General features: G+C 41.1%; 1 long non-coding RNA gene across 4 annotated transcripts; it reads left to right on the top strand.

Moving 5' to 3' along the window:
- The first annotated feature begins 22,704 nt into the window (after window positions 1–22,704).
- Window positions 22,705–25,851, top strand: LOC140583090 (uncharacterized). 4 transcript variants are annotated; one of them, XR_011985882.1, is made up of 4 exons: window positions 22,705–22,810; window positions 23,098–23,734; window positions 23,996–24,679; window positions 24,874–25,851. It is a non-coding gene; the product is annotated as an uncharacterized lncRNA (long non-coding RNA). The 4 variants fall into 4 exon arrangements; XR_011985881.1 differs by lacking the exon at window positions 22,705–22,810 and having other exon boundaries at window positions 22,828–23,500; window positions 23,605–23,734; XR_011985883.1 differs by lacking the exon at window positions 22,705–22,810 and having other exon boundaries at window positions 22,829–23,411; window positions 23,605–23,734.
- Window positions 25,852–27,830: the final 1,979 nt, after the last annotated feature.

Here is a 27,830-nt window from a genome sequence, read left to right as displayed (position 1 = left end):
TACACCACTTGAACCCTCACCTGGACTCCTTGGAGATAACTACATGAAACCAACTGGGACTTTAAAACTTTCTTGATTTAATTAGTGACTGGGCCGATACCTGGCAGATGAAATTTAACATAGACAAATGTAAGGTACTCCATATAGGGAGCAGAAATATAAAGTACAGGTATTTTATGGGACCTACTGAAATAAAGGTAGCTGATATATGAGAAAGACCTTGGTGTGTATGTTGATGCTTCCATGTCTCATTCTCGCCAGTGCGGGGAAGCAATAAAAAAGGCCAATAGGATGTTGGGGTATATCTCCAGGTGTGTGGAGTTTAAGTCAAGGGAGGTAATGCTAAGATTATACAATTCCTTGGTGAGACCTCACCTAGAATATTGTGTGCAGGTTTGGTCGCCATATTTTAAAAAGGACATTGCGGCCTTAGAAAAGGTGCAACGTAGGGCCACAAGAATGATTCCTGGTCTTAGAGTAATGTCATACAAGGAAAGGTTAGTTGAGCTAAATCTGTTCAGCCTCAAGCAAAGGAGACTGAGGGGGGACATGATCCAGGTCTATAAGATTCTAACAGGTTTGGATGCTGTTCAACCGAATAGTTACTTCAGCATTAGTTCAAATACAAGAACTCGTGGTCATAGGTGGAAATTAGCGGGAGAACATTTCAAATTGGATTTAAGGAAGCACTTCTTTACACAGCGTGTAGTCAGAGTATGGAATAGTCTTCCTGTTAATGTAGTGCAAGCTGAATCCTTGGGTTCCTTTAAATCAGAGCTAGATAAGATTTTAACAACTCTGAGCTATTAGTTAAGTTCTCCCCAAGCGAGCTCGATGGGCCGAATGGCCTCCTCTCGTTTGTATAGTTCTTATGTTTTTATATGGAATCAAATTATTGTCAATGTTAATGCAGTTTCAGAATCAGAATAACTTTATTGTCATTGTAACAAGTACAACGTAATTAGGTGCAATCCCCATGTCGGACATAAAAAATCTATATAAATAACAACATGTCAGTGTAGACAACATTCACTCTACATGGGACAATATTGCACAAGTCCTTATTGCACATGAGGTAGAATTGAGGTGAAGAAAAAAAAAATTAACTGATATTCAATGCCCTGATGGCAACAGGGTAGAAGCTGCTGTATAGTCCATTTGTCCTAGCTTTAATGCTCCTATATCTTTTGCCTGATGGCAGCAGTTGGAACAGATCATGAGCAGGGTGTGAGGGGTCTTTTAAAATGTTTTTCGCTCTGCTGAGGAAGCGTGAGTTGTGCAGTTCTTATAGAGTGGGTAAATGACAGCCGATGATCTGCTGGGCGGTTCCTACGATCCTCTGTAATGTTTTTCTCTGTGCTAGTGTACAGCTGGAAAACCACGTGCAGAGGCAGTAGCACAGGATGCTCTCAATGGAACAGCGATAGAAGGACACCAGCAGTTTTTGAGAGATGTTGTTTTTCCTGAGGACTCTCAGTTCTGTTGAGTTTGTGCCCCAGGACAGGTCGTCAGTGATACGAACACCCAGGAAGCGGAAGTCCAACACCCTCTCCACACAGTCCCCACTGATGTAAAGTGGTTTGGTGTCTGTTTTCTTTTTCCTGAAATCCACAACAATTTCCTTGGTCTTTGCTGTGTTCAGGAGCAGGTTGTTGTCAGTGCACCACGATGTCAGCCGCGCCACTTCGTGCCTGTAAGCAGACTCCTCTCCCCCAGAGATGAGCCCCACCACAGTGGTGTCATCTGCAAATTTGACAAAGGTGTTGCTGTTGTGTGCGGGAGCACAGTCGTGTGTGTACAACGTGAAGAGCAGGGGGCTCAGCACGCAGCCCTGGGGGGAGCCAGTGCTGACAGTGATTGCTGAGGAGATATGGGGGCCCACCCTAACCCTTTGTTTACGGTCTGTCAGGAAGTCCTTAATCCACAGACAGGTGGAGAAGGGGAGTCCCAGGTGTGACAGTTTGCATACCAGTCTGTGGGGGAGGATGGTGTTAAAAGCAGAGCTAAAGTCAATGAAGAGGAGACGTGCGTAGTTCCCCTGATGCTCCAGATGGGACAGGGTAGCATGAAGAGCAACAGCTACCGCATCCTCCGTAGACCTATTTGCTCTGTAGGCATCAAAGGTGGGAGGGATAAAGGACATGATATGACTCCGGACCAGTCTTTCAAAGCACTTCATCAGGACTGGGGTGAGCGCTACTGGCCGGTAGTCATTCAGGCAGGTTACGGATGATTTTTTTGGTAAGGGGACTATGGTTGAGGATTTCAGACAGGGTGGACAAGTCATTAGACTCGCCTTTCATGCTCCCCGGTCGCCCAGAGGAGGATGGGGTCCCCTTCCGAGTCTAGGTTCTTCTCAAGGTTTCTTCCTGCTAGAGGGAGTTTTTCCTTGCCACTGTCGCCTCAGGCTTGCTTGCTGGGGTTCTGGCCGGTTAAACGTAAAGTGCTTTGTGACAATGACTGTTGTTAAAAGTGCTATATAAATAAAATTGAATTGAACTGAACTGCAATAACTCCTAATGACTCTGAAACAAATTAGTCCAGCAAGCATTAAACTCATTGGGCCGGTTTACCAGACAGAGACTAAGCCTAGTCCTAGAATAAAAAGGTCTTTTAATCCAGAATAACTGAAGTATGCTTTCTCAGTCAAGGATTGAAACGGTTTTGGACTTAGCCTAGTCCTGAACTAATTGAGCCAATTTCCTGATGGAAGATTAGAGTGACTGCAGGAGTAAATGATGCCTTAAATTAAGCCTCCAAGGAGGCAGGTTTAACTTCAGATTAATGCTGTTTGTCAGAAAAGACACATGGATTATTTAACCTATTTCAGTTAAGATCAACGAGTACCACTGTCATGACGGCTGACGGCGCGGCTGCAATTAATTACCACCACGCCTACCCAACTACTTAAACTTATTGTTGGTCATGCCACTTCCGAGCGATTCTCACCCTTGTCTTTGTTACAGCTCCGCTCCGCCCGACTCTCCCCACTCCCTCTGAGTGTTCTGTCGTGACAATCACCAGATAGACAAGTTCTTGCTGACAGAAATGACCCATTGCAACATTTTCATGAATGTAATTTTCAAAATCATTTTTGAAGGCATAAAGAAAATGCAATGGAGATCATTTCTCTTTTGGAGGCCAGGCTTCCATCTATGATCCAAAGAGGAAAATCTGTTCCGGCTTGTGTCCAGGTACTTATAACTTTAAGGTTTTTAGCGTGTGGCACTTTTCACCAAGAGACTGGGTACTGGTGTAGTGTCATTACTGGTGTAGTATACAGGGCAATATGTGAATTAAGAGCACATTACATAATCTTCTCTGACCCTACAGCTCAGACTAAGTACAAGACACAGGCGGAACTCATCTTCCCATAAAATATACCTCTACTCCAGATGCTGAGGAATATAGGAACCGCAAAAACTTTTTTTTCCATAATTGCGCAAGGTGTACGCACATCAAAGTTACAGTTTTCAAACATCCTTGAACATTGGAAAGATGCAACTCATGATTTGTGAATTTCCATTAAATCATTTCTGTATACTCAGCTTGAAAGAGGAGATCATAATGGAATATTGCTTGACGACAGTGCGTATGCTCAGAAGAATTTTGTGTTTACATCATGCTCTCACCCAACAGCTGAGTGATGTCACTACAACCAGGCTCATGCACACTAGCAGTCTAGTAGAGCACGTTTGGTGTTTGGAAGAGTCAATGTCAGTGCCTCGGGAAAGCACTTTGGTTCAAATTAAGAAGCTGTTGCACTGTCATCACTGCAACAGCTGTCCTTCACAAATGTCTGAAATGCATGGATGCCCAGATCCTCCAAGAGAAGAGGACAACAATGCAGATGTTCCACCATTTACAACAGACTATAGAGATGGACTTGCATACAGAGATGCTTTTGCATTGTGCCACATTGTTGACTTTATTTACATTTTCATCGTTCTACTCGGATCAGATAAATTTTCTTATTCAATGAGCAGATACAATTTAAAAGCAGAAGTGTACATTTTATCTGGTATGATACAGAAACAGCCATAACATCCAACATGAGTTAAGATGACAATATTTATTTATTTTGTTTCTGGTACTGATGAGACATCTGAGACGGTTGCATCTTTCTCTCCATCAGCATTTCCAGTTGTAACTGAAGAATCTTGATTTTAATATCATGCTCTTCCTGCAGATACTTTAGCTTTTGCTCATAAAATTCAATTGCCAGCCTTTCCTGGAGAGAGAGTCTTTGGTGAGCAGTACTGGCTGACACTGCCACCCTTGCTCCTGCAGATGTGAGCGGTGAATCAACTTGCAGGTCTTGAGTACTGTCCACATCATTTTGTCCTTGAAACAAGAAAAGTTCATATGTATGGTCAAATAAATGCAGATTGCATGAAGAGATATTTCATGTCAGATGACACAGAAGTAAATGAAAGTTTTAAAGTAGAGAAAGAAAAGGCAAAGTGAAATGTTCTCACATACTTGAGGTAGATGTGTGTGACACCTCATCTGAACCCTCCGGATGGTCGTCAGTTGAGATGTTCTCCAACATTGGCTGGCCCTCCGTTATTCCAGGCCGTGAATCATCCAACTGATCGGGTTCTTCATTTGCCTATAAATTGCATTTAAAGACAACCTCAGTTCAGCTAATTCAGACTAGTATAGGTGATTTTAAATTGATCTTGTCTACTACAAGTCATAGTGCAGTAATCAATAATTAATCATTTTTAAAACCATGATTAACTATTCCAGATTTAAGGGCAACCCCTGACTTAATTTAAACCCTGTCTGGGAAACTGCCCCCTTAAGATTAAACTTAGTACCTTGATGCTGGTCTCTGGGACCTCAACGAGGACAGAACTCTCACGTCTGTTACCCACAGCTTCAGTGGCGTCTCCCTTACTGTCTGCCTCAGGTCCCACACCTGAAAACAATACTGCATGGTGAGTACAGGCATTTGTTCCACTTTTTTTTACCTCCTTCCTCAGCTTAGCCCATGGGCACAGGCTAGTCACTCAGTGGAAAGGTGTGTGATCTACAGGTGATGCAGTAGGCCTACCTGTCTCAGTCTCTGCAGCTGGGCTGCAGAAATCATCATGAGCAGGAGGGCTGCATGCTTCCAGGCACTGATGCAGAGTGTGGTCCAATGAGAGAAAATTCTGGACAATACTTCTCACAAAGTACTGCCCAGCAAACTTCCACTCAGACCCTGCTTTCACGATGGCATTTGGTGCGTCATATTTGACAAAGCACCTTTTTCTGCCCTTTGTGATGGTGAACTCGATACACCGTGTAACGCCCCCCTGCTCATAAAAGACCTCCACACGGTAGACTACTCTCTTAACCTTGCACATTTTGGTGACTAAAAGAAGTTTGCAGTTAATGCGTGTTGCAGAAAATGTCAAACTGAGATGATCGTCCGACAACGATCAAATTTGTACTCTGGGTTCTAGAACTTACACACGTAAGCAACTGTTTATGCACGTAAACAACTGCTTATGCACGTAAACTACTCTTCCAAGATCTCCACTGGAACTGAATGGAAGAACGTCACTTTGTAGACGAAATGTTTTTCGTGAGTGAAAGAAATGCATTTTGTTTACGTGGAGGGCGCGCCTGTGTAGTACCTTTCAATGACCAGAAGGTGGAGCGCCGACTTTGATTTTGCAGTCCCGTGTGACTACGTTTAACTGTAATTTCAATGTAATTTAAATTTAATAAAATGTGATTTAAATTTAATAGAAATAGCTTCTGGGCTCATACTTTCACGTTTGCATGTACTCATTGGTGTCACTGTTTTTTATTACATTTTGAATATTTTTGAGCCTAGCCAATGAAAAATCGCGCCGCCTATTCCCTACTGTTGTGGGCTATATTACCCAGCCGCTGAATACCACTCTCCCCGGTACTTCACATCAGACACACTGAGTATCCTACGTGTAGAATACAAGGTTAAAATTCCAATGGATTAATACCAGGAGTCACAGATGGTCTGCGGATCCTCGTAAAATCGCTGTAGCAAATGCGTTTTATGAACGAAATGACTTGTTGTTGGAAGCAGATACATTCAGCCTTCTGTCCGCGAAATGCAAGGTGCTGATATCAGATTTGACGTTTTATCTGAATGTCAGAGACTGTTTTAGTTCTGAAGTGTGTTCGGACTGAATGAACATTTGAACCAGACTGCAGCGGTCGCGCAGAGTTTGTTTACAGAGTTTGTAAGAGTTAACGTGAGTAATCTTGACGGAGCTTTGTAATTTAAATGCAAAAAAAAATGTAATTGTAATCCGTTACAGTTACTAAAGAAAAAAGTGTAATTAAATTACAGTTACTTATGGAAATATTCATGATTACAATTTTAGTTACATCATAAGATTGTATGCTAAACCTTGCTAATATCTTTAATAAGTGTTTTTATTGCTTTTCATGTTTTTTTTATATAAAACATCCTCTTTTGCTATTTTCACAGACGAACGTTTGAAACTATTCGATGCTTCTGATTGGTTATACTGTCACGCATGGTTCGAATTACGGGGGGTACTGGGGGGTACGTACCCCCGATCAAGATCCAGACCCCCCCCCCCCCAAAGAGACAAAAATAGCAGTTTGGGGGGGTCTTAACGTTTTTCTTTTGTTGTAAAAAAAAAAGAAAAATCTAACCTCACCTCTATGTAAAACAATTTCAGACACCCCTAATGTGGACCGTACCATTTAAATCACCTCGGCGCTAGAAGCAGCCAGTCGGTTGCGTCATTCATTCTCATTGAGTGACATGTTCGTTGTGTTCGTCTGTCATGGTACTGTTTGTTGTGCATTGGTCAAAGTAAGTAGTCAGCAGAAGTCTAGCCTGTTGAAAATGCGTTATTTTACAACCTTCATTTATTCGTTTAAGTGTTTCATCTACTAATGCAAGCTGACGTCTTTATAAGTTGAATTACGTACCGTATTTTCCGCACTATAAGGCGCACTAAAAAGCCTTTGATTTTCTTAAAAAATAACAGTGCGCCTTATAATCCAGTGCGCTTTAAACGTGGATTAATTTCTGTTGTGCATACTGAACTCGAAGCGATTTGAATGTTTTAGTATTGAAAAGTGAGTGTATTGTGTAGTGCTTCACGTGTTATAAATGAACAATTTCATTTATTATGAATACGCTGACTTTTGATTTAGCGGTATAGGACCGTATTATAAGTATTATTCAATTTTGAGTTATTTTTAATAGGCTGACTTTTGATTTAGCGGTATAAGACTCTTGTTTTTTTACGTGTTAAAGAGTAGTGAAGACGCTCATAAACGTTTGAACAATGTTGATGTCATTGTGAACACGTGATGTAAAATAAATTTTCGTTGACTGGCTTATCTGACTGTTTTGTTTTGCTTAAAGCGCCTTAAGGTCCGGTGCGCCTTGTATGTGGAAAAAGTTTGAAAATAGACCACTGATTGACGGTGCGCCTTATAATGCAGTGCGCGTTATAGTGCGGAAAATACGGTACCATTGTCCTTCTGAGGCCGGTATAGTCAACGTTCGTCACTTTAACTAGCAAGATAAGCTAAGTTCTCTATTTAAACCAGGCTTATTTGGTGAGGTAAAATCGATCATGGTTATTTTCCAAGGAGATTAACTCTCTATGTTTTCATTCTCATTTTATCATGAATAAATTGTGCCTTTCTGAAATTAATACGCCATTTAGCCTGTGTGGTTTATTACTATTAGGCTAATGTTAATGCATAAGAAGGTCTAACGTTATGCTCTGAAAAAACATTACTATAAGTGAAACTTTTTTTTTTCCAAACAATTTTCATTTTTAAACTTTGTCATAAAGATTAATACAACGTTCGAGTTTTCTATTATAACCCGATATAAAATAAACTATGTAACTATAGGATACTTGTCTATATACTCTCAATGTCCATCAGTTCCACAAAAGAGTCACCATTCAGACTCTGCAAGTAGTCACAGAACACCTTCCAGATGGACCAGAACACACGAAGTCTGTTCTTCAAAAAGTAGGTAATCTTTTCTAAAGCAAGAAATTAAGTCATCCCCTTTATCCATTGAGGCATGTCAGGACATTCTTCTTTTTTCCAAGAGCATGCAATTACACGTTTGGCTTCCAGCAGACAAAGAATCAGCAGCAATCTTTCATGTTTGGTAATTTAAAAATTCAAAGGACAAATATGTAATATACACAGCTTAGGATCAATAGGAATTACTTTACCGATGATTTTACTTACAATGTTCAATATTTTAACCCAAAAACAATTAACTTTAGTGCATTCCCACATACAATGAAATAAAGTTCCCTTCTCATGCTTACATTTATAGCATTCATCAGGAATATTCCGGTTGAAGTGGTGTAACTTGACTGGAGTGATATATTGTCTACTACCCGTTTAGCCATTTATACTGAAGCAGTCTCAGATGAGTGTTCATTGTCTGGGTTTGGGCTTTTAAACATACGATTTGCCACTCTTTCTCAGTTATATTAACCTGCAGGTCAGATCGCCATGCTTGAAGTCTGTCATTAAATGATTATTTAGAATTGGCTACAAATTGTTTATATAATAGAGATATTTGACCTCTACCTTTCAAACATTTAAGTGTAATATTTTCCAAAGTAGAAAGAGGAGGCTCAACCAGGCTTTGGCCTTGCCTTGATTGAATGAAGCTACGTAATTGCAAATATTTGAAAAAGTGTTTTTGCGGAATTGTAAATCTTGTCCTAATTCCTTCAAAGGACATGAATTTTCCTTCATTCAAGAGATCAGACACCTTGCTAATACTTTGAGTCAACCAGATTTTAAAACCTGGATCTACCCTACCAGGATGGAAATTTTCATTACCAAAACTGAAAAGCATGAAAGTCGTGGTAATTCACCTAAATGAGTAAGTGCCTCAAACCAAACCCTTATAGTACTTCTGGTATATGGATTTTTTGTGCACTTAATCAACTTTTTAACATTTGCTGAATAAAGATATAAATTCAAAGGAATTGAAATAGAATGAGCCTCTATAGATACCCAGGTTGGAGTGTAAACCTTCTCAAAGTAAAACATTGCTGCTCTAATTTGAGCAAAATTTCATTAGGACAAAAAAAGAGGAATGTGGAGGAAGTGGGATGGATTGGAAGAGGTATAACAATTTAGGCAGAATTGACATTTATAATATATTAACACGGCCAATCAGAGAGATGGGGAGTTTTGTCCACCTGTTCAGCAGACCAATTATTGAATCTGATACAGGCTTATAATTAGCTGATACAATTTCATTAACAGTTGGTGTAATTTCAATCCCAAGATAAATGAAACCGTCTTGTGAAATTCTAAAGGGTGTCTGAACTGGGAGGAGAAGCCTTTCCGCTTTATGAAGGAACATCAACACAGATTTAAGAATTATTAATTTTATAGCCTGAGAATTCTCCAAATGTTTCAATCAAATTTAGCAATGCTGGGATAGATTGTTTTAAATTGGAAAGGAATATAACAATATCATCTGCATATAGTGAGATACGATGTTCTGAAGGGCCAATTGTAATACCTGAAATGTGTATATGTTTACGGATTGCCATAGCCAGTGGCTCCGTCGCTAGGGTAAAAAGTAAGGGAGAGAGCGGGCAGCCCTGGCGTGTTCCCCTGTGGAGTCTGAAAGGGGCAGATATTATTCCATTTGTTATTATCTCAGCTGAAGGGTTAGTATACAGGATCCGTACCCATTTCAAAAACCCATCCCCAAACCCCATTCTTTCCATAGTTTTAAACAGGTACTGCACTCAATCCTATCAAACGCTTTTTCAGCATCTAATGACAGAAATGCATTATCACAAGTATTCGATTTCTCATGTAATATATTTAATACTCTACGAATATTATGCAATCCTTACCTCCCCCAAACAAAGCCATTTTGATCCATGTTAACAAGCCTAGGCAAATGTATTTCTAATCTTTTTGCTAGCACCTTGCAAAGAATCTTTAAATCATTATTCAGAAGAGAGATGGGTCTATATGAACCACAAGCAGTTGGTGGCTTGCTGGGTTTTAACAGCAGAGTTATTATCGCCGTATTCAAAGAGGGAGACAAAGCCCCATTTTCCAAGGATTCCAGGAACATGTCTAAAAGGGGGCCAATTAATTTATGATGGAAAATTTTATATAACTCTATTGGTATGTCATCAGGCCCTGGGGTCTTCCCTCCTTTCATACTGGTAATGGCCTCAGACAGCTCCTCAGATTTTAGGTCCTCTTCAAGAGATGCCATGAAGCCCGAACCTGTGGATTTAAAGTCCAAAGCATCTAGAAAAGCTTTTTCTCTCACTACAGCACTTTCCGAATATTCAGAGCTGTGAAGGGTCTGATAGTAATTCCTAAAGACATCATTTATCTCAGTCTGATCCGATGTTACCTCACTCTCCTTTATCTGAATGGAATTTATGGCTCTTTCAGTTTGTATCTGCTTAATACGCCAAGCCAGTAACTTGCCCGCTCTCTCCCCCCTTCATAATAAGTCTGTTTGAGTCTTAGCAAGCTTTTCTTTACGCGTTCCAATGAAAGTTTGTTATATTTCATCTTCAATTTGTGCAGCTCCAGAAGAAGATCAGGTGAAGTTTTTTGGTATACTTCAAATTCAATTTTCTTTATTTTCTTTTCAAGGTCTACCATTTCTACTTGACAATGTTTGTATTTATAATTTGTATAGCTACTCATTCATCCTCTTATAAAGGCTTAAACTTGCTTCCCACTGGACTGAAGCAGATGTTTAATTTGTGTTCATTTCAAAATAATAATCTATCTGTTCATCAATGAACTCCAAAAATTCGGGATCTCTCAACCAGGTCATATGTAGCTGTGAAACTGCATCAATCAAACAAAAGTCCTGGCAGCAACAGGAGGACAGACTCTTTCTACAATGTGCCTAACATTTTGATGTGTTGCTCTAAAACTAGTTGGATGAAGGACAACTACATATTAAGAAGCATTAACATTAAGAGTCTTTGCTGTAGGTGAGCATATATTACACAGGTCTACAAAAAAAAAATTCAGGTGCCAAGGTTTTTTGAATGGATTTAGGGTATTCTGAGGGTGCTGAAATCAAAAATTTTGCTGAATTGGTTCTAGTTTTTGAGATAATGGAAATCCACAAAAATAATGCATTCCTCCAATGCGACTTGTGTGTGATAACAAATGCAATAGCTTTTGGTCTGTCTTTTGACTCGTTAACAGTGTCTTAGGTAATGAAATGAATGATTAGATATTTTTTATTCCTTTTTGTGTGATGTTAGACTGTTTACTTACTAGTTGTAACTAAAATAAAAACATTCTTGCAATTCTGAATGCTTTTCAAAACGTGTTGCCTTAATTAAATAACTATTAAATGTCTCCTGGGGTGGCATGTTGGTGCAGTGGTTAGCACTGTTGCCTCATACCTCTGGGACCTAGGTTTGAGTCTCCCCCTGGGTTACATGCGTGTGGGGTTTGCATGTTCGCCCCATGTTGTCGTGGGGTTTCCTCTAGGTACTCTGGTTTCCCCCCACAGTACAAAGACATGCTGAGGCTAATTGGAATTACTGAATTGCCCGTAGGTGTGCATGTGTGAGTGAGTGTCAGTGTGCCCTGCGATGGGCTGACCCCCCATCCTGGGTTGTTCCTCACCTTGTTTCCGTAGCTTCTGGGATAAGCTCCAGACACTGAAGTTTACCTTTCATATGAGAAAATGCTTTTTACATATTGATTCTCTGCAACATAAAAGTCTCATCCATAGGATTCGGACTCGGCTGTAGGACTGATAGCGGTTTTATTCTCTCCATCATGGTTGGTTTCAGTTGGCATTGGTGTCAGCGGTATGTAAACTGTGTAACATGAATAACTGGGGTAGGGGCGTCGCACCCGACGTGCTAGGTTTTGGGAGTGCAGGGTTGTCGGCAGATTATATCGGTACCCGGCCGAAAACGTATATACTTCAGGGTGCCACCGTGTCCATTTTTGTCCCCTGAACCTGCCTTCCAACACCCTCCCGCAGCAGGACGGGTAAAACATATTTGCACACGCAAATACTGGGACTAAAAGAACTCGGGGTGAGGGACTCAGATCCTCTCATTACTTAGTCTCCCTGGGTAGAATAACCGCCAGTTTTCCCCTACCAAGGCGGGGCGAAATTTCTCCGCTACAATTGCTCAGAATCGCTGTAGCTTTCCGATGGTATGCGGGGCGTTGCGGTTGCTTAGCGTGACCGACGCATAAGAAAGCAAACATTCTTTATTATCATCCTATGTATGTTAAATTACGATCTTCCACATTAATCAAGGTATTGTAAAACGGAAATTATTACAGCTCCAATAGCTTATATTAAAGTCAGCCAAGAGTCACAACATGGTTTTGAAATGGCAAACACAGACACAAATCAAATGTGTATGAGCAAGCAACATGAGGGATCTGTTGTTTGAGTAAATTATATTATAGTATACACTATATATTTGTGGTGTGGTGGCGAATTGGTGCAGAAGTTTTAGAACTGCACTATCGATTTATCACTTTATTTAGAAATATAAATTCAGTTCTTATCCTTTTTAAAAGTTACATTTTTTGAAATTGTCTTTCAAAGTGTCCCTCAGAATGACACTGGGGCTGGGGTGGGCGGGGCTACGAGGGGGGGAGGGAACGCGGTCAGAATGGTATATTAAGAGGAGACCTCCGCATGTACAGTTACTCTACCTCTGCTTCCAGCGAGACAAGAGCTCCAGATTCTGCTCAAGATTTCATCTTTTGTCGAAGAACTCGTCAAGAATGGCTTCCAAGGCGTAAGTTATGATCAATTTATGATTGCATTTGAATGTGTAGAAACTGCGGATAAACTGACACTGTGCTTAAGTCTCTTAAACTGACTACTATTGTTAAAACTTAAATTGCATCCACTACAAAACGAAAACAATATTTCGAAGCAACTTTTTTTAATTACTAAAAACTCATCTTTTTAGAAAGGCATTTTGTTAAGGTACTTTATAGATTCTCCTGTTTTATCTCTTTATTTTTTTTCTGTAGCACTTTTGAGATTGCTAAAATATAAAGTGCAATGCAAATAAAATGTATTTTATACTAATTATCATTAAATTAGTAGTAAAGATGGTATTAAAGTGTAGAATACCATTTTTTTATTTGCAGTGATCACAAAGGGCTTGTATTGCTTGATATAAATGTAACTAATTAGTAAACATGTTTCAGTATTTGTGATCATGTAGTTTACTAATTACTTTTCTCAGTCTGGGACCCATCAGGATGACAATAGATATGCAAATGTTATTTATCCAAACCACTGAGGAATGAACAATGTTGATGATGATGACTGGAATGGGTCCTGAAAATCATGAATTAAATCTAATCTTAAGTAACACTTCCTTGACTGTTACATAAAACTGTTAATTGTTTTTTTTTTTGTTTGTTTTTTTATCCGCAGTACTTCCAACAGGCATTTCCTGCTCTGCCCCGTGTGCAAGAAGACACAGGCAAGCCTCTCGGTTCATCTGACTAGGGTGTGCATGAAGAGATCTTCGAAAGAAGCCATCCAAGAAGTAGTGGAGAAGGCAAAGCAGGATGTGCTTGAAGTTCTGCAGTGGGGCAGGGTGTTCAGCTACAGGCACCTGCGAGACACTATGAGCAGGTTGGTGGGAAAACTCTTCAGTCTTTTTTACACATCTCGCTTCGTTTCTTCAGTATGACATTTACTAACAGTTTTTTATTTACTTATTTATCTGAAAGGATGATCCAGGAGCTGGAGCGTCGCCACATGGTGGTGCCTGACACCCCCTCCCCAGCAGTAGCGGCGCAGACCAGCAGTGTTCCTGTGGTGGCTGGTACAACCGTGCAGCGACCGGAGAGCTCGGCGACTGAGCAGTCGGAGGACGCAGTCAGTGTCCGCGACGGCGAGATCTTTCAAGTGTGAGTATGAGTGTCTCGGCTTTGCAGCTTCATTGATACCTTTTGCTTTTGCTTGTGGGCCAATTGAAGGTGCAATTTTAAGACGAAATATGTTTTCCACCTGGCAGTACCCGGGAGGTGCAGTGGCCACAGACATTAAATTCTTAACTAACAACAATTTACTTTGTTCTTGACAGCACACTTTGGCAGACGGCAGCCCACCGAGTCCCGGGTCGACGCTTGGATCAGGAACCCAGGCTGGAAAAGTAATGTTCCCAGCGCGGCCAGCGTTCTGAAGGACTGGAGACCAGTGGGTTCGGTGGACACTGCCATGGACTCTAGCCACATCCAGGAGCTCATCCACAACCAGAAGTGGAAGCTCTTAATTTCTAATCAATTGGCCCAAGTACATCCTGATTGCACTGTACTATTTTCTTGTATGCAGTTTTTATGTGAAATATAACTCTTTAAATGTGCAATAAAAAATATTCGGAACATTATACATTGAGCCTATCCTGCTAATATTAGTAGTCACTGTATGTCATGTCTGTGTCACAACAGTACGGATTAGAACAATATGTGGTACCATCAGTAATGCGATCTGGGCCCTTTAAGGCTGGCTCGCTCCAATTAGTGAGCGAGTGCTTTCAGGCAGAAATTTCAGGGTCAAAACGGCGAAATCGAAATTGGATCATACTGGCAATATTGCTCAGAATCGCTGTAGCTGTCCGATGGGTAAGCGGGGCGTTGCAGTTGCTTACCGCGACCGACAAATAAGAAAGCAAACATTCTTTATTATCATCCTATGTATTTTAAATTACGATCTTCCACATTAATCAAGAGAGTGTAAAACGTAAATTATTACAGCTCCAATAGCTTATATTAAAGTCACCCAAGAGTCACAACATGGTTTTGAAATGGCAAAGACAGACAGAAATTAATTGTATATGAGCAAGCAACATAAGGGATCTGTTGTTTGGGTAAATTATATTGTAGTATACTATATATATGTGGTGTGGTGGCGAATTCGTAAATTATATTGTAGTATACTATATATATGTGGTGTGGTGGCGAATTCAGGCAGAAATTTCAGGGTAAATACGGCGAAATCGAAATTGGATCATACTGCCAATATTGTGTAGCGGATATAAAGATCCGTAGTTTTTATTTTAAAGTTTCCCTGCTAGTCTCTGGGCTCGCTGGATCATGCGGTCATGCCTTAGCCTATCTAATGAGTAGCGTTGCTGGGCGGGTCTCTGGTGGTGAGGGGAGCGGTAAAATAAGGTCAGTTGGGCGAAGTGGAAGCACAGTCGCGTGAAGTTTTTTTTTTTTTTTTTTTTACTTTTTACAAGGAATCGCGGCTAGTATAGTTGGAGCCCGGCTTCGTTTTGGCAGGACGAAAGTCTGTTGTTTTTTTTTGTTTGTGTTGGAGTTGGGGATTATTGGGGCTGCGGCATCCCAAGCGGAGAGCGTGGCGGGCAGCCTGGTGTGCATACGCCGGACGCCATCTCGGTCTGCAGCGGCAGACAGAGACGCGGAGGGGCTGTTTGAGTGGTGTCGACGACAGCGGGTATGACGAGTGGCATCTTCGGGAGTCTAAGTCGTGTCCTGGCATCCGGTGGAACTGAAGGAGCTGGGGAATATAGTGGAGGAGGGCACCCGGATTAGCGGTGCTGAAGTGGAGGCAGCGCGCGCCGGTTTTGAGATCCAGGGCCCCGGAGCTGTGTTACACGGGCGTATACTCGGGCGATTTCGACCTCGGATGCAGCGCGAGTGAGTGACCCTGCCATACAGAGGCCTCCCCCTACAACTCATCTCGACCCATTCCGTCGTTGACTGGTAAACCTGCTCCTTTTCTTCACTCTCCTCAATCGGGTGAAGGTCTCGGCAAAGTTGCAGATCTGGACAATTGTATGCATAAGTGTGTGTTGGATGTAATTAAACGCAGTCGAAGTGTTTGTTTAATGTCATTTACGCGCTGTATTTTGAATAGGTGAATGACGATTGGTATTGTGCTATGCTTTGCTGTGTAACCCTGAGATGTTTTCTTTCTTTTTTTTCCGTTTTGAGTTAAATCTGTCTTTTTCTGTTATTGATGACAACGGGACAAATTGGTGAATTGCTAAAAAAAGGGGATGTTTGAATTATTCAATTTCCTCTGCGTCATCGGGGCCTAATTCAGCTCTGTGGCCTGAAGTATTTTCTTTCATGCCGTCCGTTTTATACTGAGGGGGTTCAGTCTTGAAACGGCAGCTGGCAGGAGGAAGTGACGTCACAGGCACCCGCCAAGGCAGGTAGCGGCAGCTGCCACTAAGGAGCTTGGCAACTGCCAGGTCTCAGTGGCAGCTGCCACTTCTGTCCGTCGCTAGTGGCGCTTAACTGTGGCAGGTCCCGTTCGAATACAGTGCCTGCCGAGGTACAGAGACAGCCACCGCCGCTCGTGGAAGTAAACCCGAGATGCTGTGCACGGCTACGATAAACTGGAATACGGAAATAAATTGAGGACTTGTTTAATCTTTGTATGACTACGAATTATATTATTGTTGCTGACTGTACATCTCTTTAAGATAATATTTGAGAAAGCAATGATTGTACTGTTTATTTATTATATTTATTCATTTTACAATGTAATAATATTTCTTATTACGTTGAAACATCTCTAGTTACTATTGTTATTTGGTATGTAAATTATTTAATTTCCTCAACTTGTATAGCTAAGGAAGCTTTCTATAAAATTACGTTAAAATTCCTGCATTTAGTTGTACTATTTATAATTATAACATTCACAAAATGAGCTGGTCAAACTCTGAACCAGACTTAACCAGATCCGTCCCAAATGTGGGCTAGATTCGAAGCGGAGCTGCGCCGGATCCTGCCCAGAAGTGAGCCGTATCAGCATTCATGCCATGTACTGGGCCAGAAAAGAAAAAATGGATCCGTGGTGGTATTGGCCCGTTGTGCAAAAGGACACCGGCCCAGTTATGTAGAGCGGATCTGGCCCTGATCTATCCGGACCAAGTGTTTTTTGATATCTGGGATGCATTTATTGTAAGTAATTTGCTTAGCCCGCTGAGATTCAAAAACAGAAAAAATAGTTTTTTCACCAGTCAGATATTGATGTGTGGGACCTCTGATGCAAATAATGATTTTGTCTATGATGTTTTACAACAACATTGCTTGAACAATTTAAATTGTGTAAATCGTAATATGCAAGTCGCTTATTTGTATTTATTCTATTTTGTTTGACCAGAATTTGTCATACAATTGAATTGTATAAAGTTGAATAAATTACCCAAATATATTCTTTCAGTGTAGCTGGGAGCAGAATTTGCACATAATTACACAGCACACAAGGAGCTGAACCGCTGGGAAACGGGTGAAGTTCTTGTCCATAAAGACCTTGTAGTTCTGATGTTCTAGAACATCACCTAATACTCGAAATTCGCAGAGGCTGCAATATATGTGTTGTACTGTAATTCATGCAAGCGAGTTTTCTGTGGTAGCCAATGGGCTGTGTTTAATTTACAGAAATAAAAATACAGGGCTTTAAGAAGAACAAAATGAAAAACAGGAGACCACTCAGTGAAATACTCCAAATATCAGCACTGTTATGGTGCGGAATGCTGGACCAATATACGGTTGTTTTGTGTTATATCTGAACTGTTATATTTTATTTGGAAATTTAGCTACATTTACGTTCACATTATGTTACAAAATTTATACATTATATTTTTCTTAAGTTAGCACTAAAATGCCTGACATATTTAACATTTCTTTTGCTATTTCCACGAATTTGCGGGGTTAATAATTAGTCAGGTTCTAAGGCCAAAGCTGAAGCCGTGACTTTGCGGGAAATACACAGTATAATGTATGTTCTGGTCACTCCCGGGACAAAGACGAAACTGGGTTTTCAAGCTTCAAAAAAATAAAATATTACAACTTTTTTTTTCTTTCATTTTTGGGTAAATTGGTTTGTCTACTGTTTAAGTTTAATATTTTCTATGAAAAAAATAATAACCAACATACATTTTTACTCGTTTCTAAATAGCAACTCATAAAATGTCATTCAGTGTAATAAAAAAATCCTTTAAAAATAATGTATGGTATTAGAAAATTGAAAGGATTACTTGACTTATTAAAATATTATTTAGGCTCTTCATTGAAGCTCCAATGATCTTATTAATGGCAATGTGAAATCTTTAAACAATGCTCATATTCTTCCACCCAGTAAGTTTTACCCATTCGCCCTCAGCACAGTAGGTGTGCTCAAAGGGTCTCGCCTTTCATACTCTGCATGGCGATCCGGATATTTTGATTTTATATGATAAATTAATCCCGACGTTGAGAAAGTCTTTGTGGATGCACCCCCTCTAGAAATTTCGGTCTTGCGCGCTTTACAAACGGCTTTCCATGTGTCTTTCTCAGATATATCGAAATGCGCCCACACAGCCGACATGCTGACACACACACACACACGCAGGGTGCGAACTAGGGGGGAGCAGGGGGAGCTATAGCTCCCCTAGTGGTGACATGAGCTCCCCTGGAAACATGATTTCTGAAATATTCATTTGATGACCAAATAAATGCCATTTTGGGCATGGGTTCTCTCACAGGTGTAAAATAAGTAAAATAAAATCATATTTAGAGCTTATTACTCATGAAAAAACATAGCCTGCTTGCACGCTCGTGGGGGCGCTGCCTGCAGCCCCACCCACTCCCCACTCACACGAGCTAACCACGCCCCCCCCGGCGCCGCAAAACGCCCACCCACTCCCCACTCACACGAGCTAACCACGCCCCCCCGGCGCCGCAAAACGCCCACCCACTCCCCACTCAAATGAGTTAACCACGCCCCCCCTGGCGCCGCAAAACGCCCACCGGATCTCGGCTCCCCACTCAAACGAGTTAACCACGCCCCCCTGGCGCCACAAAACGCCCACCGGCTCCCCACTCAAACGAGTTAACCACGCCCCCCCCGGCGCCGCAAAACTCCCACCAGCTCCCCACTCAAACGTGTTAACCACGCCCCCCCGGTGCCACAAAACGCCCACCGGCTCCCCACTCAAACGAGTTAACCACGCCCCCCCGGCACCGCAAAACGCCCAGCGGATCTCGGCTCCCCACTCAAATGAGTTAACCACGCCCCCCCTGGCGCCGCAAAACGCCCACCGGATCTCGGCTCCCCACTCAAACGAGTTAACCACGCCCCCCCGGCGCCGCAAAACGCCCACCGGATCTCGGCTCCCCACTCAAACGAGTTAACCACGCCCCCCCGGCACCGCAAAACGCACACCGGCTCCCCACTCAAACGAGTTAACCACACCCCCCTGGCGCCACAAAACGCCCACCGGCTCCCCACTCAAACGAGTTAACCACGCCCCCCCCGGCGCCGCAAAACTCCCACCAGCTCCCCACTCAAACGTGTTAACCACGCCCCCCCGGCGCCGCAAAACGCCCACCCGCTCCCCACTCAAATGAGTTAACCACGCCCCCCCTGGCGCCGCAAAACGCCCACCGGATCTCGGCTCCCCACTCAAACGAGTTAACCACGCCCCCCCGGCGCCGCAAAACGCCCACCGGATCTCGGCTCCCCACTCAAACGAGTTAACCACGCCCCCATGGCGCCACAAAACGCCCACCGGCTCCCCACTCAAACGAGTTAACCACGCCCCCCCCGGCGCCGCAAAACTCCCACCAGCTCCCCACTCAAACGTGTTAACCACGCCCCCCCGGTGCCACAAAACGCCCACCGGCTCCCCACTCAAACGAGTTAACCACGCCCCCCGGCGCCGCAAAACGCCCACCGGATCTCGGCTCTCCCGGAGACCGTGGTATAGTTCGCACACTGCTGACAATCCAATAAAATATATTAGATATTATTGTATTTTTATTATAATTAATTATTAGTATTATAAAAGAGCTGAACCAATTACACTGACCCTCCCTTTGTATAAATGAAGTTTTTGATGTCTGTCTAGCTTTATGTCTAGACATTTAAAACCTTAAGCGAGGTTTAAGCGATGGTCCTTTGTCTTTACAATGTCTGTTGGGAGAGGAATTTGAGAAACCAGACAGTGGTCGCCAATTCACATCCTTTTGTTAGGAGATATGGAGCCAGTCATCAAAAACCTTAAGCGATATTCAAGCGATTGTCTTTTATCTTTACAAAGTCTGTTGGGAGAGGAATGTGAGAAACCAGACAGTGGTCGCCAATTCGCATCCTAGGCAGAGGCCTAGACATCAAAAACATCATTTACACAAAGGGAGTGACCAGAACTTAATTATTATACATTAGCAATGAAACTCATCAACTTTTTTGGCTAAGTCTTACTACATATTCAACAAGGCGTGGTATATAGGATGATGACTGATCAGTTGTGACTTTGAAAGCGGAGTATCACAAGCTGGGAGCTACTAAACTCAGCAAAAAAAGAAACGTCCCTTTTTCAGGACTGTGTATTTCAACAATAATGTTGTAAAAATCCAAATAACTTTACAGATCTTCATTGTAAAGGGTTTAAACAATGTTTTCCATGCATGTCCAATTAACCATAATCAATTAATTAACATGCACCTGTGGAATGGTCATTAAGACCTTAACAGCTTACAGAAAGTAGGCATTTAAGGTCACAGTTCTAAAAACGCAGGACACTAAAGAGTATGTTTAGAGAGAAGATTGAAGATGACCGTTTGCTATAACTTTCAGAGAAGGTGTTTGAGTTTAGTTCTGAAGAGGAGCTGCTTTCACTGAGACCGGAACTTGACTGTCCTTACTGTAAAAAAGAAAAAGCTTCGCATGGCCATCTTTTACGCCGGCATTTGAAACCAGCTGTACATTATAGTGAAAATGATACTGGTGAGTATATGTGAAATTTATGCTGTAAATATTTGTTACAGTTTTTCAGTTTTTCAATGTATTTATGTTTATGTATATGCATGTTTTCCCTAGACAAGTTTACTATACCATGCTTCTGTTCTGAGAGGCAAGTAGCAAAAAGAAGCCACTGGCACTGTCCAAAGTGCCATCAAAAAATCAGCAGATCATCAGACTTTAGGAAACATCTCCAAAATCATGGTTAGTTAAAATTAATTATTTCTTTGATCAACTTGTGAATAGTTCAGTGGGGGAAAAACATAATAACCTTTTTTTGTTCAACAGGTTTAGTGGTTATTGGCAGTCCAACAAGTAAGTATCTCATGCTATGTCTTTGAACAATTTATTGCTATATATATATATATATATATATATATATCTTTTCAGAGATCCCCTTTTCATACTTTTCTTTTCACCTACAGCTCTTGATGCAAAAGACCTGCCCACTGCTCAAGACCACCCTACATTTAATCATCTGAAGTGTAAAGTTTGCCATTTAGGATTCACCAACATTTCTAATTTACGTAGGCATGAGAAGGTGCAGCATGACAAGGAAAGGCAATCAATTATTTGTATTGATGCGAAAAATGGAATTTTCGTTACTCCAAAAGATCCCCATGGACCTAGGGTGCCGGTTCATGTCTGCAAATCCGTGCTCTCTTAAACAATTTCCTGTGAACTGCCCATTTGCAAAGACTTCATGGCAATTGCTTTAAAAAGTGGTAATCCAGGGATGGAATGCCAGCATCTGGTAAGGACTAATAAAGCCTTGGCATATACTCCCCCCCTCCTCTGGCAGAAACATCAATTCAGTTAATGAGTGACAGAGGTCTAATCTCAAGAACTGCACAAAAGGAATGTCTGGACATGAATGCAAAAGCACATTCTGAAGGCATAGACTGTGTTTTCCCAGTTTTTTGGGATGAAACTAGCATTTCTGAGCGATTTATGTATTTTTCAGTGTTTACAAATAAGAAGGACAACTGGTGCAAGTTTGCAAGGACCCGTGTCACTTTTGATAGTCAGTCAGGAAAGTGGCATTGCCTGTGCAGAGTGAAGCGAAGAGCCAGTTGTACACATAGGTACCTTTCTATGTGGTACATGTTTCAGGAACATCCACATTTTTTTAAATCAACTGCTAATGTTCATTTGGAGGATACTGATGATGTGGAAGAAATAGTCTCAGAAACAGAGGAACCTCACAGGCAGTGTGCTGAAAGGTATGCAGATGTTAAGATGACAGAATATTTGTGGACACACAAAAAAATTCCAGAAGACCTCCCACATGAGCTCATCACCAAAGAAAAGCCTCTTCCAGAGTCATTTACACCATTGGAAGAAGTGTGCCCATATTGTCCTGGACCTTGTCCTCCAGCTCTGGATGAGAGCCGACTGGTGACGAAACATGGCACAGTTTATTTAATTTTGTCTGTGACCAAAGGTAAGTAAAACAATTATTAACTTTTTTGTGTTACCATTTAATACATTGTAGTCACAGCTAGGTGAATGATGAAATAAAAGTACATCTATCTTTCCAGGGGTTCCTGTTTATGCAAAACAATGCCCAGTCTGCAGAGTGCATGTGAGATTTCAAGACTATAACTCTGGGTTTCACAACTTTAATGACAGAGTCTTTCTGTCACTACCTTTATGTTCACTTATGACATCTGCAGTTTCGGTGAGCCCATTAATACACTTGCATGAAATGCAATAAAATTATGATGTACAAATACTATATAACATGTAAAAATCTTTTATAAATCAGTTATTTTGTTGCAGCTGTATTTGTATTCCATGTTAGTTAATGATATTTTTGTCATTCTTGACAGAACCATATAGCAGTTGGCCGTTTCCTGAACACACTGGAAGATCATTCAAGAATCATCATTCCTCACAACACTGTCAGACAAGCCTTCTACCCCTATTGTGCAATGAAAAGATTTTCTTATGATTTTTTCTGCTATCGCTGTGGCCACAACCCACCAATTTTAATTGCAGATACAAACTGGAAATCAGCATTTGATATACCTGGTGAGAAATTTCCGCTGTAATTTAATGTGAATTAAAGAAAAATGTATATTTCTATTCACTTTTCACAAAAGTGTCATTTTTTAAATTTTGGTGTTACTGCGGTGATCAGGAGCTGGATGTAAGATGTATTTTAATTAATTAATATGGAGCACTTAAGGCATTTTATTTTCTTCTTCGTAGTGTTATGCTTGTGTATCTTGGCAAGCAAATGAGTTATAGAGGGATCTTTCCATTTCACATTGTATATATACTTTTCAAAACATATTTTCTGTCTGTTTCTCTGTCAGTCAACCTTCTGAAACGCCCAACCATCGCCAATTCTGGTAACGAGGACATACAAGTTAATGTGAGGACAAGATGGGAGTTGCTTGAAAAGGAAATCATAGCATCAGGATTTTGCGATGTTGAGCATTTAGAAGTCTACTGTTTTCCGAGGATACAGATATTGATTCTTAAATGAAAAATTAAATTATTTTCTCTTAGACACTGCAACCATCAATCCATTCACAAGTATGACTACATATTCTGCGTTCACATGCACCATGGATTGGAGGACACACAAGAATTCAAGACATCATCCCCAAGACAGAGGTTTTTAAAGGTCTCTCTGAAAAGGATCGTGCATCAGTATCAAGGGGAACATACAATATTGACGAAGATAGAATATTAAGCGTGTTGGACTCAAAATTGGTGAAGTTTCAGCGAGGTTCACCTTTTTGTGAAGACATGGTGACTATGCTCAAATATTGTTTTTCGTGTTAATAACTAACAGATTTTAATTTTCACTTACACAGCCAAGGAAAGAGGATTTAATTGCAGCATGCAATGCTCTTGGAGTGTCAGAAGCTGGGTCGCGGAGTGACCTAATAAATAGGCTTGAAGAGCTTCTACTTTACAAGTTCATCAAACTTCAGAAGACTGGAGGTAAGTCCAGTGATTTCAGCAGGGTTTGCCAGCCCTGGTTCTGTAGGAGCCTCTGAGCATTTCATTCTACCCTGCTTTTAACACAGCTGATCACAAGTTATCAACACTGTGTAAATAACAGATGTGCTTATTTATCAAAATTTTACATGGACATTTGCAAGGTTACTATTTACTTCTATTAGAAGTTTTTTTTTAATGGTTTATGCTCAATGGTTTTTAATGGTTTTTGGCGATTGTGAACAATTTATTTCTTTTTTTAAGGTGGTGTTTTGCACATGGGGTGTACACACTCTGTTGTGTACTATGAATCTCCATTGTGGTGGCAAGAATCAGCCCGTGACCATGGGGATGCCCTGTTGAGCTTCCGGCATCCTCCTACAGTCTATATTTCAGATATTGCTGGACGTGTGGCTCGACATGTGAACAATCGCACCAATCAACGCTTCTTCCAACCAAATGATGGACGGCTTTGTGCTGCTACAGACAGCAACATTCAGGATGCTGCCAACAAAAAACTGGAAATACATTTACCCTGGGTGACTAGCATTGGATTTATGTCCACAACCACCATTGCAAAAGACAGTCCAGGGGACAGGTTGTCCTCTGCTCACCCAGAGACTGGATCCACCAACAGATTTTCCCTCTATGACCGGTTTCACCAGAAAAACCAAAAAAAACCCGAAGAGCTTCTGAGGAGTGTAAAGGTAGTGCCAGATCTAGCAGCTTTAGTGAATTCATCTTCCGCAGAACAGATAAACAGGGAGCTCTCATCCAGCAAATATTCATTGTGCCAGATGAAGGACATCCATTTCATGTTTTCCCTGCGACTTTATTTTCATCTTCACAACACGAAGATAAATAAAAAATATATCAAAGACTTACAGAGACAGACCAAAGAAGTCCTGGAGCTGTGTCCCAGTGGAAAACTTACATTTGGTAGACCAGGTACCCCAGTGCATACAAAGGCTGTATTTATTGTTTTGCTTAGTGATTCAATCACTGTTTAAAAGTAGTGTTTTATGAATGCTTTGTAAAGTTGGTGTAACTAATTTAAGCTTCATCATATGAAATCATTGTATGATGCATGCTAATGCTAGACATATACAATTTACATATTTCTCGTCCTTTTTTACTTACAGAGAGGAGAAAAATCAGTTTTCCAACTTCGGAATCTCAGAGAGAAACAGAGACCCTGAGATCCCCTGACAGCACATTTTCAGTGGCAATGTTTCCAACAGAACCTGAAAATTTGGTGATTACTGTTTTTCAACTTGCATAAATAGATATATGTTGCAACTGCCTACTTAATTGTTATATTGTGTGTTGTTGAGTTCACTAGGGCTGAAACGATTCCTCGAGTAACTCAAGTAACTCGATTACAAAAAATCATCGAGGCAAAATCCTCTGCCTCGAAGCCTCTATTAATTCATTTTAAAGTTCATGTCACGTTTTTTCGCAATGATTTTTGCATTACTGTGACAATGCACTTACGCTTACGTCACCCACGAAGCGGAAGGAGACGGCGGTGTTTTGATTTGAGGGCGCGAGCGCGGACTACTGTGGGCTGCGTAATGGAAGGGAGCAATGGCGATGAGCAAAGAGAAAACAGAAGAAAACGACAAAAAATGTCAAAAGTTTGGAATCATTTTAAATTAAAAAATAAAGAGAACGCTGTAGTATGTGTCCACTGTAAGGTCGAGCTAACTTACCACAATAGCACGTCGTCCATGCTGCAGCATCTCAACAGGAAACATCCGCTCTACTCAGAGACCGGAGGAGGACGCTCACCCGAGACCAGGTAAATAAATTCAATGTAGCGTTAAATCAATGCGATTGTTAATCGAGATAGGGGCTGTTAAATAATGTACGTTAATTATGTAAGGGATAAACCACAACGGTCAGTGCAATACTGCACGACGGATGTAGAGCTAGGATACTAGTAGCCTTGATAGCTAGCTAGCGATGCAAACTTGGGCTAACCTAGGTTACTTAAAACACAAAACACAAATGCTCCTGACCTACAAACTATAGCCTACACATGATAGATGGTGTGCCAGCTGCAAGACACCACAAATCAAAGCCTGCAGTGGGTTGCACCAGCTAAGCGTAAGTTCGATCTTAGCCTACGATGGACGTAAATTGGCCCTACGTTCGAGTTTACGCACTACTAAAAAATAATCTGTTGCACCACGCTCTTAGTTTCAACGTAATACTAAGTTATAGCGTAAATTTTACACTACCTTAACATTAGGTGTAAAGTCCATCGTAAGAAAGACGTTAAAAAGTGGTGAAAATGGCTATCCGTTTTGAACGGTGGGAAGACTAAATTAAACGCGGTTTACGTCGAGAAAGAGTCATTCGTGACCGGTTACATCCCTTTGAAGAATATGATGATGTTGATCTGTATACTCGGTTTCGTTTTCGCCGTGCCGAATTACAAAAAATTACCGATCTGTTAGCTGCTGATCTACAGCATGATACTGACAGAAACGGAGCCCTCAGTCCGGCTTTACAAGTATGTCTGGCACTTAGGTACTTTGCCACCGGCTCTTTTCAAAGTCTTGTGGGCGACTCGATGCATGTACACAAGTCCACCGTGTGCAGAGCCATGAGAGCAGTGGCAGTGTCGCTGAATAAACACATAAACACGTACGTGCATTTTCCTCTGCTGCCTGTGCAACAAAACACAACCCGTCAGAAGTTTTTTCAGATCGCCGGTTTTCCAGATGTGTTAGGATGTGTGGATGGCACGCAAAACGTCGGTAAAAACGTCATTCTTTGCGACAGTAACTTTATTTAGTAGCTACTAACTACGATGTAACTTAAGTGGCAGTAGTGCAACCGACAAAGAATGCGGCGCTAGTTTCAAACTATCTAGTTTCAACGTAAGACTTAAGGTATACTTTACACCATACTTTAGGATCGAACTTACGCTAAGCTGGTGCAACCCACCACTGGATACTATTAACTAAGTAGTAGTACAAGTTCTCTCGTGTCATACAGGGTGGCTAGCTGCCTGCCAATCTGACACTCCACTCACTGACAGAAAACACGAGTAACCCAGCAGATATAAAAAAATGTTGATTTTCTTTTTCAAAGAAGAAATCAATTAGTTGTTCATTTTAAGAGACCTGTCTTATTTTCTCTTACATATTTAAGATTGCTCTTTAAGTAACCCCTTAAGTGTACCCAACTTTAAAAGCTCACAGCTCCCTCATACTTTGGTCTTTTTGCATGTTGTCGGTCCATTTGAAAGCTAAGACCTTGAAGTTTCATGTGCAAGAAAAAACCAATATGTACAACCTTCTGTTACAAAGCAACACAGGTTGGAACAAAGGATTTCATAAACGTTGGTCAAACGTCTGGCATTGTACACTGGGCTGAAACACCTTTAGGCCATAGCCACAGACCTTGTGAACTTATGTTCAAAATTTGAGCTCAGAAGAATAAGAAATGAATATTTTACAACTGTTTTAGTAAAGGCAGGCACTCAGAGACTCCAAAGTCCTTTTGTAGAGTCAAAGAATCTTTTGCTTACTACTTGAAAACCACTTCAGCTGTATTTATTATCTTGGTCTATAATGAAAGACACCCTTTGAGGTGTCTTGTGCACTGTTCTTGGCCCCTTGGACCTTTCATAATCCATCCGATATGAAGAGAAGACTTGTTATAAGTGTGTATTTTTGGAATTGTGGCTTGGAATAGGTCAAAGACATTTCTGTGTGCAAAGTACATTTTTTATTTGTGCAAAATAGAGAAATATAAAATCCTAACAATAAATGACAAATAGAAAATTACACATAGAAAAATTACAAATAACAATAATAAAATATCTAGAGAAATATTAAAACTATCTATAAAATAAACAATATAAATGAATAAATTAAAAAAACAAACAAGTAATTTACAAAGGCCTGCATATGAGCTGCATACTGTACTTCCAGATCGAGACCCAGACGCCCCCTGGTGGCGACTATTCGTATTGACGCAGTAGCGGATCGGCTCCGAGTTTCACTTTCTGATTCCCTAAAATATGTGCGCCTCAAATATGTTTTATCCGATTACTCGATTACTTGATGGAATTTTCAGTAGAATA

Source organism: Paramormyrops kingsleyae, chromosome 25, assembly GCF_048594095.1.
Source record: "Paramormyrops kingsleyae isolate MSU_618 chromosome 25, PKINGS_0.4, whole genome shotgun sequence".
Taxonomy (NCBI): Eukaryota; Metazoa; Chordata; class Actinopteri; order Osteoglossiformes; family Mormyridae; genus Paramormyrops; species Paramormyrops kingsleyae.
This window is presented reverse-complemented; position numbering and strand designations above follow the sequence as displayed.